This window comes from Nerophis ophidion, linkage group LG27 (assembly GCF_033978795.1).
Source record: "Nerophis ophidion isolate RoL-2023_Sa linkage group LG27, RoL_Noph_v1.0, whole genome shotgun sequence".
Taxonomy (NCBI): Eukaryota; Metazoa; Chordata; class Actinopteri; order Syngnathiformes; family Syngnathidae; genus Nerophis; species Nerophis ophidion.
This window is the reverse complement of record NC_084637.1, coordinates 36,946,876-36,960,278: the sequence shown is the minus strand read 5'-3', so window position 1 is coordinate 36,960,278 and position 13,403 is coordinate 36,946,876.

Sequence of the window (13,403 nt, the reverse complement as noted above, 5' to 3'; positions counted from 1 at the left end):
AACGTCAAAACCTGACATTGAATAAACGTTGTCAAAAGCTTGTTGTTTTAACATTGTATTTGTGTTGTAGAATATCGTTGGGGAAATGACCAAAATTCAATGGTCAAATCAACGTTACAACTCGACATTGATTAAACGTCACCAAAAAGCATGCTGTTTCAACGTTGTAGAATAATGGTTTGAAAATGACCAAATTTCAATGGTCAAGTCAACATCAGAACCTGACATCAAATAAACGTTGTCAAAAACATGTTGTTTCGACGTTGTATTTGAGTTGTAGAATATTGGTTGGGAAATGACAAAAAGTCAATAGTCAGATCAACATCACAACCTGACATTGATTAAAGATCATCAATAAGCATGTTGTTTCAAGTTTGAACTTGTGTTGTAAAATATTTGGGAAATGACCAAAATTCCATGGTCAAATTAAAGTCAGTACACAACATTGATTAAACGTCATCAACAAGCATGTTGTTTCAACGTTGTATAATAATGGTTGGGAAATGACCAATATTCAATGGTCAAATAAACGTCAAAACCTGACATCGAATAAACGCCGTCAAAAACATGTTGTTTCAACGTTGTATTTGTGTTGTAGAATATCGGTTGGGAAATGACCAAAACTCAATGGTCAAATCAACGTCACAACCCGACATTGATTAAACGTTGTCAAAAAGCATTTTGTTCCACTGTTATGTTTGAGTTGGTCAACGTCAAGACCTAATTTTAACAAGTCAAAAAGCATGTTGTTTCAATGTTGTATTTGTGTTGTAGAATATTGGTTGGGAAATGACCAACATTCAATGGTCAAATCAGCCTGACATTGATTAAACGACGTCAAAAAGCATGTTTTTTCAACATTATGTTTGAGTTCCTCAACATCGACCTAATTTTAGCAAGTTCTCAACGTTGTTTCAATGTCTTGTTCCTGCTTGGGATAAGTTATCGGTATTCGTCTTGACAAATGATAAATGGGTTGTACTTGTATAGCGCTTTTCTACCTTCAAGGTACTCAAAGCGCTTTGACACTACTTCCACATTTACCCATTCACACACACATTCACACACTGATGGAGGGAGCTGCCATGCAAGGCGCCAACCAGCACCCATCAGGAGCAAGGGTGAAGTGTCTTGCTCAGGACACAACGGACGTGACGAGGTTGGTTCTAGGTGGGATTTGAACCAGTGACCCTCGGGTTGCGCACGGCCACTCTCCTACTGCACCACGCCGTTATTAGATTCGATTAGATAGTAATTTATTTATTCCTTCAGGAAAATTACAATTTTAAGCACAATCCCATTCAAGATCAGACAAACATTATGCCTGGCAATGTGGAAATAAAACCTTCTGATTAGCGCCACCTGTTGATTTAACATACCGTATTTCCCTGAATTGCCTTAGGGCGTATAGTATGCGCCTGCCTTGAATTACTGCCGCATCAAACTCGCTTCCCAAAATAATTAGCGCATGCTTAGTATTACCGCCTGGTCAAACTCATGACGTCACGAGCGACACTTCCCCTGTCATCATTTTCAAAATGGAAGAGGCTGATTTCAATACCGGTAATTTGAAATCGCACAAAGGGAAGAAGATTAAGAGCTATTCAGTAGGATTTAAGGTCCAAGCTTACATCACACACACATTTTTACTGAATACCTTTTGTAAGTGCCGGAGTGAGAAGAAGTTTTAAAATAATTAGCGCATGATTACTTTTACCGCATGGCTTTGGTAAGTGCCGGAGTGAGAAGAGGTTTTAAAATAATTAGCGCATGATTACTTTTACCGCATGCCTTTGGTAAGCGCAGGAGTGAAAAGGGGTTTTAAATTAATTAGCGCCCCGGCGGCAATTCAAGGAAATACGGTATGTGTTGGAGAATATTGGTTGGGAAAATTACCAAAATTCAATGGTCAAATCAACGCCACAACTTGACATTGAATAAACGTCATCAAAAAGCATGTTGTTGCAACGTTGTATTTGTGTTGTACAATATTGGTTGAGAAATGACAAAAAGTCAATGGTCAAATCAACATCACAACCTGACATTGATTAAAGATCATCAATAAGCATGCTGTTTCAACGTCATATTTGTGTTGTAAAATATTTTGGAAATGACCAAAATTCAATGGTCAAATCAAAGTCAGTACACAACATTGATTAAACATCATCAACATTTTCAAAATGGAAGAGGCTGATTTCAATACCGGTAATTTGAAATCGCATAAACGGAAGAAGATTAAAAGCTATTCAGTAGGATTTAAGGTCCAAGCTTACATCACACTCAAATTTTGACTGCATACCTTTGGTAAGTGCCGCAGTGAAAAGAGGTTTTAAAATAATTACCGCATGATTACTTTTACTGCATGCCTTTGGTAAGTAAGCAGAGGAGTGAGAAGAGGTTTTAAGTTAATTAGCGCCCTGGCGGCAATTCAAGGAAATACGGTATGTGTTGTAGAATATTGGTTGGGAAATTACCAAAATTCAATGGTCAAATCAACGCCACAGCTTGACATTGATTAAACGTCGTCAAAAAGCGTTTTGTTCCAACATTACGTTTGAGTTGCTCAACGTCAGAACCTATTTTGAACAAGTCCAACGTTGTTTCAATGTCTTGTTCCTGCTTGGGATAAGTTATCGGAATTTGTCTTGACATGATAATCATGCCTGTGGAAATCAAAGCTTCTGATTAGCGCCACCTGTTGATTTTACATATTCATGACAGCTTCTGACTTCAAGTGGACCATTTGTTACAAAAAGGGCAATTCGTTAGGAGGGGAAGTATTTCATTTTTTAAACAAAAATACTGAGTTAATGCCTGAAACACACACTTACACACACACACACACACACACACACACACACACACACACACACACACACACACACACGATGACTTTGACTGAGATGGATTAGCGGGCGGATACAGTCAGTTATTAAATTATGAAGAGCAGGGTATTAAAAGAGGCACAATGCACTAATCGGGCTTTATTCCATCTGTGCCATGCTTTCCACTCGCTCACACACAAGCAGGCGCTGACAGCTTCTCGTCACTCCACGGCAATGCTCCGTCACGGCAGCTTGGACACATATGAGAAAGTCGAGCTTAGCAACTAAATGTCGGCCCTTTGTTGACAACAACAGCAGGTGATGGCAGCTCGTTGATAATGACAAATGACACTTTCGACACAAATAAATATGGCGAGAATGCCGAGAAACGTACCGATATTGTTGTTGTTGTGTTCCGTGTGAGTGTGATGGAATTTCCCCGCTCGCGTCGGTCCGTCCACGCCGAGCTGGCGTTTGCTTTGATGGCTCCTCGCATCCCGCGCCTCAGAGTATTTAACTGGGGGCGGGGCTGCAAGCCGGCGCGAGGACAGCAGCTCGGCCAATGGGAGGCTCCCTGGTGGGGAAGAGGCGGACGATCGCAGCCAATCAACGTTGGCTGTGTGAGTGAGGGGGCGGGGTGTAAATTAAATTGGATTTATAATATTGTGTCAGCCAGGGACGTGCACATGATTATAGAGGGGCAGGGGCTCAAAGTCAGAAAAAGGGGAGGAATTTTTTTTTGGTTCTTTACACCAGTGGTCCCCAACCTTTTTGTATCCGCGGATTGGTCAACGCTTAATAACTTGTCCCGCGGCCCAGGGGATCCTTTTTTTTTTTTTTTTAAATTTGTCATGCAAAAGGGAGGTTTTTGTGGTTGGTGCACTAATTGTAAGTGTATATTGTGGTTTTTTATGTTGATTTAATTAAAAAAAAATAAAATAAAAAAACATTTTATTTATTTATTTTTTTTTTTTTTCTAATAAAAATGAATAAAAAATTATTCTGCGGCCCGGTACCAATTGGGCCACGGCCCGGTGGTTGGGGACCACTGATTTACACCAGTGGTCCCCAACCTATTTGTATCCGCTGACCGGTCAACGCTTAATAATTTGTCCCGCGGCCCGGGAGGGTGGTGGGGTGGGGGGATCCATTTTTTTTTTCTTTTTTCTTTTTTATTTGTCATGAAAAAGGGACGTTTTTTTTCATGAAAAAGGGAGGTGTTTGCGGTTGGTGCACTAATTGTAAGTGTATATTGTGCTTTCTATGTTGATTTAATAAATAAAAAATAAAAAATAAAATATATATATATATATTTTTATTTTTTAATAAAATGACCCGGTGGTCAGAAAAAGGGCAGGAATTTTTTTGGGGTCCTTTACACCAGTGGTCCCCAACCTTTTTGTATCCGCGGACAGGTCAACGCTTAATAATTTGTCCCGCGGGCCGGGGGGGGGGTGGGGGGGTCCATTTTTTTTGTTTTGTTTTTTTGTTTCTTTGTCATGAAAAAGGGACGTTTTTGTCATGAAAAAGGGAGGTTTTTGCGGTTGGTGCACTAATTGTAAGTGTATATTGTGTTTTGTATGTTGATTTAATAAAAAAAAATTTATATATATATATTTATTTATTTATTTTTAATTTTTTTTTTTTTTTTTTTTTAATAAAACCACCATACCCGGGCCACGGCCGGGTATGGTGGTTGTAGACCACTGCTTTACACAATGTGGAAATTAATGTAAAATTAAATTTGCTAATAGTAAGCTAACTACTTAGCTGTGTGTCCTTTGTAGGTACAAGTGATTGCCATTTCTTTTGTGTCAACAAATTATTGTCATAATGAGTTAATTCACATTATCGTAGGCTTGGAAGACATGAAAAGCAACAAAACACTGGTTTATTATTAGGCTATTTATTGTTAAAGATAAGCACTTTAATATTGAACATTGAACATCGAAAAAAAATACAAAAATAAATACCCGAATGGAAAAAACTTCAATGTGAAAATCTGTCCTTCTTCCCTTAACTAGATGAAAACACCATCAAGTTGTAACTTATGGTCTTTCTCACTTAATGCTCAGACTAAACAACTGAAACGCAATGCAACTTTATATCTAAACATCTACTGTGAGAGAAATGTGATCCGCCGTAAACACAGTGCATTTTATTTTGAAAATTAACCCGGTGTTTTATTTAATATTTTGTACACTACTTCCTGTCCCGCACGATCCGCTCTGCTCTGTGCGGAATTGATGTGCCGTGCTCAATTGAAGCGCTGTGCTCCGACGTCCGGCAAAAACAAAAGCTGACACATTGAATAATAGAATAATACAGCGTTTTTCTGAAATATTACCCATATTAAATGCTGAATAAGTGGACGGCGACTAGACCATAACTCACAGCCTCAAGTTGCTCCACTGTCACATCTCCTCAGTCAGGGACGCAGTTGGCTCTCTCTCCTCTCTCTCTCTCAATCACTCGCCCTCTCTCTCTCTCTCTGGCGGAAGCACAGGCTCAAACAACCCGGTATTACAAGAAAAGGTGGAGTTTTTGTACCGCTGTTTTTTTGTTTTATTTTGTTTTTTTTACATCCCTAACAGGAATTTATCAATGTTGTTTAAAGAAAAAATTAATAAAAATAAAACACACACACAAGTAGAGGGCACTTTTTAAGATGAGGCACAAAAGGGCAGGGGCTCAAGCACCCATAGGGCCCTATGTGTGCACGTGCCTGGTGTCAGCTGTGAGTGAAAAATAAATAGAAAAAACTAATAACTATCATGTTAAATAATGTTTGTAATCTGTCCTTCGAACTGTGTTCGCGCTGCATTCTGGGCCACCCTAAACCCGCTGTGCACACACTGGGTTTGTTTACACTCTCGATTTTATTATTGCATATCTTTGGTTGACGCCGGCTTTTACAAATGGGATTAACATCAGCATCCTCCCCCACCATCGGAGCCAACTCACCTCCAGGAGGTGATCGGTAGAAAGTTCCACCCCTCTCTTCATCCGAGAGTCCAAAACATGAGACCGCAAGTCCGATGACACAAATACAAAGTCGATCATGGAACTGTGGCCAAGAGTGTCCTGGTGCCAAGTGCATATATGGAGACTCTTATGTTTGAACTTTGTTATGGACAATCCGTGACGAGCACCAAAGTCCAATAACTCGGCCATTCATCAGGATGCCACCCAAACACCTCCCGAGGGGCACATCCGACCGGCAAGAGGCCAAGGGGAAGACCCAGGGAAGACTATGTCTCCCGGCTGGCCTGGGAACGCCTTGGGATCCCCCGGGAGGAGCTGGACGAAGTGGCTGGGGAGATGGAAGTAGTTACTGACAGTGGTTTTAGATAGATTAGATCAGATAGTACTTTATTTATTCCGTCAGGAGAGTTTCTTCAGGAAAATTACAATTTTCAGCACAATCCCATTCAAGATCAGACAAACATTAAAGGGAGACAGAACAGGATCGCTGACGGGTCTGCCGGCTTCCAGCGCCCCTTACAAAAAAAGATGAGATACAGGTAAACAAGGGGGGGAGAAAAAAATAGAAGATAAAATTAAAAAATCGGTCTTAGCCTGGGCTCTGGAGAGGGGGTGCAGACTGAGGCCAAGGGAAAAAAACAACAACACATAGCCATAGTACACATCCCTCTTACATGTGTGTAAGAGGGAAACATCAAACATCAAAGAACACATAGGACATTAAAGACATTAAAGCAGCAGATATAAGCAGACACTTCTACATACAGCTATGAATAAAAAGTAAAAGAAACATATCCTCTGTGGTGTTCCACGCCATCGTCCGCTGGGGTGGAGGGAGGATGGCCAGAGACAGGAGCAGACCCAACAAAGCAACCAGGACAGCCGACTCCACTCTCGACCAGTGTCCAGTCCGCATGGATGAGCGATGATACGTCCAAGGAGACTGAGGTGTCCGACACCTGCTCACCCAGCCAAGAAGTGTTCCTGAGCCCATGTGGTGATATCCTTTGCACACTGATGTCGGTTTTTGATGCAGTACCGCCTGAGGGATCAAAGGTCCGTAATATCTCTCCTTAAGCTGCTGCCCCCACGACCCAACCTCGGTTAAGCGGAAGAAGATGGATGGATGGATGGATGGATGGATGAATGGACATTAATAAAACATGAAATTATTCCAGAACATGATAAAATGTTGTAACGTTTATGAAGTGACGTCATTTTCGAGCATGCATGGACCGAGTCACGGGTGTCAGGGACACACGCAGAAGCAGATAGTTTTTCAACATGGTTCTGCTGAAAAGTGATATTATATCAAATTGTAGGTGGGTTTTTTTTGTTTTGTTTTTACCCTTTACATATATTTCGCCATGTTTGTTGCGTTTTTTTGTTGTGTTTTGCGTAATTGCAAAGAAGGAGGAGCTGGTCTGAGACGTAAAAGAGGGCCGACGTCCATACGTTGTTGATATTCAGTGTTTTATCGTTCATAGTTGATACTGTAAATTGCACACTCTTTATTTTCCAGCACATTTTGGGTGTCTCGTTCAGACAAAAAAAAGCTGTAAAATTACATTCCGTTTATTGATGTGGTGTGTCGTAACGTTTTAAGCGTTACAGTGAATTTTTTTACTGATGATCCTGAAAAATGGGACCCAAGCTCGCATCTTGTACAGCACATTTTGTCATGTCTTTGTGATCATGTTCTGTTTAGTTATGTTCTGTTTCGTTTTTGACTCCATTAGTTCCTGTTTTTGCGCACCCTGGTTTGTTTTAGTTTCCCTGACAACCAGTTTTGCCTGGCTCATTTGTTTGAACTCACGCACCTGTCATTAATCACAGCAATATTTAAGCCTGTAGTTGCTAGGCAGTCAGCCTGGCGACATCACGTTCTACTCACCCTCTACGCACTCTTGTAATCCATGCTGATGAACCATGCTGCTTTTTACATACTCTTTTCTCGGTCCAAGTAAGTTTTCTTAATTTACGCCATAGTGTGCAAGTGTGGAGAGGCGGAGCCGACGGGCCGACGGCGGGGCGGGACACGCTTTGGCCCGGCTCGGGATGGCGGCCAGGAGGCGGAGAATGCTGCGGAACGGAGAGGCGGGGCGTGCCTGGAGCGACGCTGCAGCAATCAAAAGGTCATCAGGTGCGTGACAAACACACCGGCTCACAATCTCCTCTCAGTGTATAAAAAGGGAGAAGGAAGGAAGATCGAAAGGAAGAGGTGGAGTGTCCGCAGGACTGCAGCAGAAGAAAACCACGGACGATCAGACATCACCAGCAGCTGAAAAGCCGAGCGAGACGAGCAGCGGAGGAGGAGGAGCTGAAAAGCGGCCTGATCGACGCCGACACTTGCATATTTGAAAAAATAAGAGTCAAACCTGCTCGACGCGATGTCCTTCCTTTATGGTCCATGCAACCCACACGGTGACGGCTGGAGTCGTCAACAGCAAGTTTTGTTTTATGACCATAGTTTTGCCTTGGGGCAAGTTTTTGTTTTCATAGCTAAGTTTTTGTACCTCCTTTTGTTTGTACCTTTTTTTGAGTTAAGATTAAAAGATGTTGTTACTTTCACGCCATATCCGTTCCAATCGCTTTGCGCCCCTGGAAAAAAAAACGCACCACAGTCCACGCCATGACAAACTTTACCAAGGGCGAAATTATTTCAAACTTTATGACAATAGATTGGAATGTTATTGTGTGTTTTGGCGACATCTAGTGGTCACACCAATTCATTAAGTTAACTAATGATGCAGTGAAACGAATGGTGCGGACACGTTTGTTACTGGATACTTTGTAATACACTCCTGCCTTGGAGACTTTGTGTGTGTAAGTAATATGTAACTCTGATTATTTGATGCTTGTTTATGTTGATAAATGTCATGTTTTAGACTAATATTGCTCAATAAAGGACACTTATTACGTATGTCTAGCTTGTGTGCTATTGTATGCTTAGCTGTTGTGTAGCTAACAGCTCCCAGTCGCCTATAGCCGAGCATGTTTACCTTTTCTAAATGACTTGACTAAAATAGAAGAAAGGACCAACCAAAGTCTTATATCGTGAAGTTTAGATGCAAGCTGATACTTGCTTATTCATGTGTTGCTGATACTGAACCGATATCCAGTATCATTATCAGATTTGGACACACCTACTTGTTACACGTTTCTAGCTTGTGTGCTATTGTGTGCTTAGCTGTTGTGTAGGTGCTAGCTCCTAGTAGCCTGTTTACCTTTTGTCAATGAGCACTTTTATTGAAGATTTTAGTGTCCACGATATTTCATTTAGTTTGTCTATATGATGCGGACACGTTTTTTACTGGATACTCTCTAATACACTTTTTCCTTGGAGACTTTTTACCTGTAAGTAATATGCAACTATAAATATTTGATACATGTCCATATTGACATATGTGTAGTTTTACACTGCAGTATTTTCAATAATAGATAATTATTACGTATGTATGTCTATTTTTTTTTAAACCAAGAGCTACTTCTTGGATACTGATTAATGTGAAGGGCTACCAGTTTTATACACACTTAAAAAAATTGCCAGAAATAGCCAATTTGCTCAATTTACCTTTAATAAATAAATATATATATATATATATATATATATATATATATATATATATATATATATATATATAAATGGGTATTTCTGTCTGTCATTCCGTCATACATTTTTTTTCCTTTAACGGAAGGTTTTTGTAGAGAATAAATGATGACAAAAACACTTAATTGAACGGTTTAAAAGAGGAGAAAACAGGAAAAAACTGAAAATTACATTTTGAAACATAGTTTATCTCCAATTTCGACTCTTTAAAAATTCAAAATTCAACCAAAAAAAGAAGAGAAAAACTAGCTAATTCGAATCCTTTTGTAAAAATAAGAAATATAATTTGAGGAACATCATTAGTAATTTTTCCTGATTAATATTAACTTTAGAATTTTGATGACATGTTTTAAATAGGTTAAAATCCAATCTGCACTTTGTTAGAATATATAACAAATTGGACCAAACTATATTTCTAACAAAGACAAATCATTATTTCTTCTAGATTCAGAACAACATTTTTTAAATACTTTCAAAAGACTTTAAAATAAGATTCAAATTTGATTCTAAAGATTTTCTAGATTTGCCAGAATAATTGTTTTGAATTTTATTTAATTATAAGTTTGAAGAAATATTTCACAAATATTCTTCGTCGAAAAAACAGAAGCTAAAATGAAAAATTAAATTAAAATTGATTTATTATTCTTTACAATAAAAACAATACATTTACTTGAACATTGATTTAAATTTTCAGGAAAGAAGAGGAAGGAATTTAAAAGGTAAAAATGTATATGTGTTTAAAAATCCTAAAATCATTTTTTAGGTTGTGTTTTTTTCTCTAAAATTGTCTTTCTGAAAGTTATAAGAAGCAAAGTAAAAAAAATTAATCAATTTATTTAAACAAGTGAAGACCATGTCTTTAAAATATTTTCTTGGATTTTCAAATTCTATTTGAGTTTTGTCTCTCTTAGAATTAAAAATGTCAAGTAAAGTGATACCAGCTTGCTAGTAAATATAATACAATGTAAATAATAGAGGCAGCTCACTGGTAAGTGCTGCTATTTGAGTTATATTTTTAGATGAGGCCAGCAGGCGACTCATATGGTCCTTACGGGCACCGCGTTGGTGACCCCTGGTGTAGCTTGTGTGCTATTGTGTGCTAAGCTGTTGTGTAGCTGCTAGCTCCTAGTAGCATATTACCAAGCATGTTTACCTTTTGTCAATGACTTTGCGCTGCAGGACAGTGTGTACTAGAACACTTTTATTGAATATTTTAGTGTCCACGTTTATTCATTTAGTTTGTGTATACGATGCGGACACATTTGTTACTGGATACTCTCTGATACACTTTTGTCTTAGAGACTTTTTACGTGCAGTAATATGCATGTATAATCACTTGATACTTGATCATATTCACAAATGTGTAGTTTTACACTGCAATATTTTCAATTAAAAGTAATAATTATGTATGTCTCGCTTGTGTGCTATTGTGTGCTTAGCTGTTGTGTAGTTGCTCGCTCATAGTAGCCTATAGTTTACTTTTTGTAAATGACTTCACTAAAATAGATGAAACTGTGTTTTTATTGGAGGAGATTTAAATGTTAACTGCATAAGTAAACACGCTGCAGGACTGGTAGTATCGAACATTTTGGATGCACGCCGACTTTTGGTGATATCAGACTGATATCAATATTGGATTGTGACACCCCTCTTTGAAAAAGCCCCTATTCCAATCCCCTCTTGGTGTGACGTTATGTCCAAAACTGGATCACCGACACAAAAACCGTGCGCATAAAAAAATCCAAAACTTTAGTTTTGGCCGCATATATGCACGTTTTTGTTACCCTCAAAACTGACACTGTGAGCAAAAAAAAAAATCAACATAAAATAATCAATCTCCACATTTATTTCCTCAAATAATTTTTTCGAGGTCTAATGAAGTACAGTTTTATATCTGAATACAAGTTTAATTGGTTCAGTAACCCTCGAAAAAGTCGTATTGCCAAACAGCGTGAATTAAAATCAATTTATGTCTGTCTATTTGTGTTGGCCCTGCGATGAGGTGGCGACTTGTCCAGGGTGTACCCCGCCTTCCGCCCGATTGTAGCTGAGATAGGCGCCAGCGCCCCCCGCGACCCCAAAAAGGGAATAAGCGGTAGAAAATGGATGGATGGATGGATTAATAAACATGCCTTTTAAAAAGAAAACATATTTTTAATATAATATTGAACGTAAAACAATACAATATAAACTAATCCAAACAACTACAGTAGTTTTATGAAGTAATGTAATAGCAATGTACACTAAATACCTTGTACAGTATCTCCTTTATCAAACACACCATCAGCAGCATCTCCATGTTTTCATGAATAAACATCCGCCTTGTAGATATTATATTAACGTCCTCTGCCATAACCTCCAGCACAACTGTGTCACTTCAGGTACATTTTGCCAGAATACTAATATACAAAGCTTTCTTTAATGTAATTTGTTCTTGTTTTCAGTTCTAATGCTGAACAAAGACGGATAAAATCACTCTGAAACATGCCTTAATCTCCTGCCTCTGTGGGCATTATGAGTTTTAGCACTTTGCTGCATACTAGTCAGTGAAAACTGGATGAATAACTTTGGTTCAAACGTCTAATCTGCAGCCACAAATTGACCTGCGCTGTATTTTTAAGTGCTGTGCAGGGGATTAAAAATGGATGACTGTGATTTGTCAATTCAGATGTTGCTTGTAAAAAAAAAAAATAGCCCGATTAAAGGTAGCAAACAAGGATTTATGAGAATGGGTACTGAATTATAACAGTGGTTGTCGAGCATGGTACTACAAAGGGGAGCTGCCAGCTGAATATATATATATATATATATATATATATATATATATATATACACATACACATATGTATATACTCATAGAGTGTATATATGTGCACATATTCCAATAATATAATTGATGTATAATTAATAATTGCTATACTTGAATATGAAGAGTATGTGAAAATTCGACTTCTACCTTGTTTACTTCCGTGACAACCAAGTTTTGTAATCAATCAGAAGTATCAAAGAGAGAGAGTTTTTGAATTTTTCCCCATCATGTCTCCTAATGGATGGTGTAATTTAGACATATTTTTAATGGCATTTTTGTATTTTTTTTTTTTTTTACAATACTTTTGGAAGGGTCATATACTGTATACATACAGTACATATATATGTATATATATATATATGTGTATTTATATATGTATGTATATATATATATATATATATACAGTGGGGCAAAAAAGTATTTAGTCGGCCACGTATTGTGCAAGTTCTCCCACTTAAAATGATGACAGAGTTCTGTAATACCAAAATGGATACATGGATGATACAGCAGAGGATTGGGAGAATGTCATGTGGTCAGATGATACCAAAATAGAACTTTTTGGTATAAACTCAACTCGTCGTGTTTGGAGGAAGAAGAATACTGAGTTGCATCCCAAGAACACCATATCTACTGTGAAGCATGGAGGTGGAAACATCATGCTTTGGGGCTGTTTTTCTGCTAAAGGGACAGGACGATTGATCCATGTTAAAGAAAGAATGAATGGGGCCATGCATCTTGAGATTTTGAACCAAAACCTCCTTCCATCAGTGAGAGCTTTGAATGGTTGACCAAATACTTATTTTCCAACATAATTTACAAATAAATTCTTTAAAATTCCTTCAATGTGAATTCCTGGATTTTTTTTTCACATTCTGTCTCTCACAGTTGAAGTGTACCTATGATGAAAATTACAGACCTCTGTCATCATTTTAAGTGGGAGAACTTGCACAATGGGTGGCTGACTAAATACTTTTTTGCCCCACTGTATATATATATATATATATATATATATGTAGGTGTGGGAAAATCACAAGACTACTTCATCCCTACAGAACTGTTTCATGAGGGGTTCCCTCAATCATCACGAGAACCCCTCATGAAACAGTTCTGTAGAGATGAAGTAGTCTTGTGATTTTTCCCACACCTACATATTGCGCTCTACCACGGTATCGAG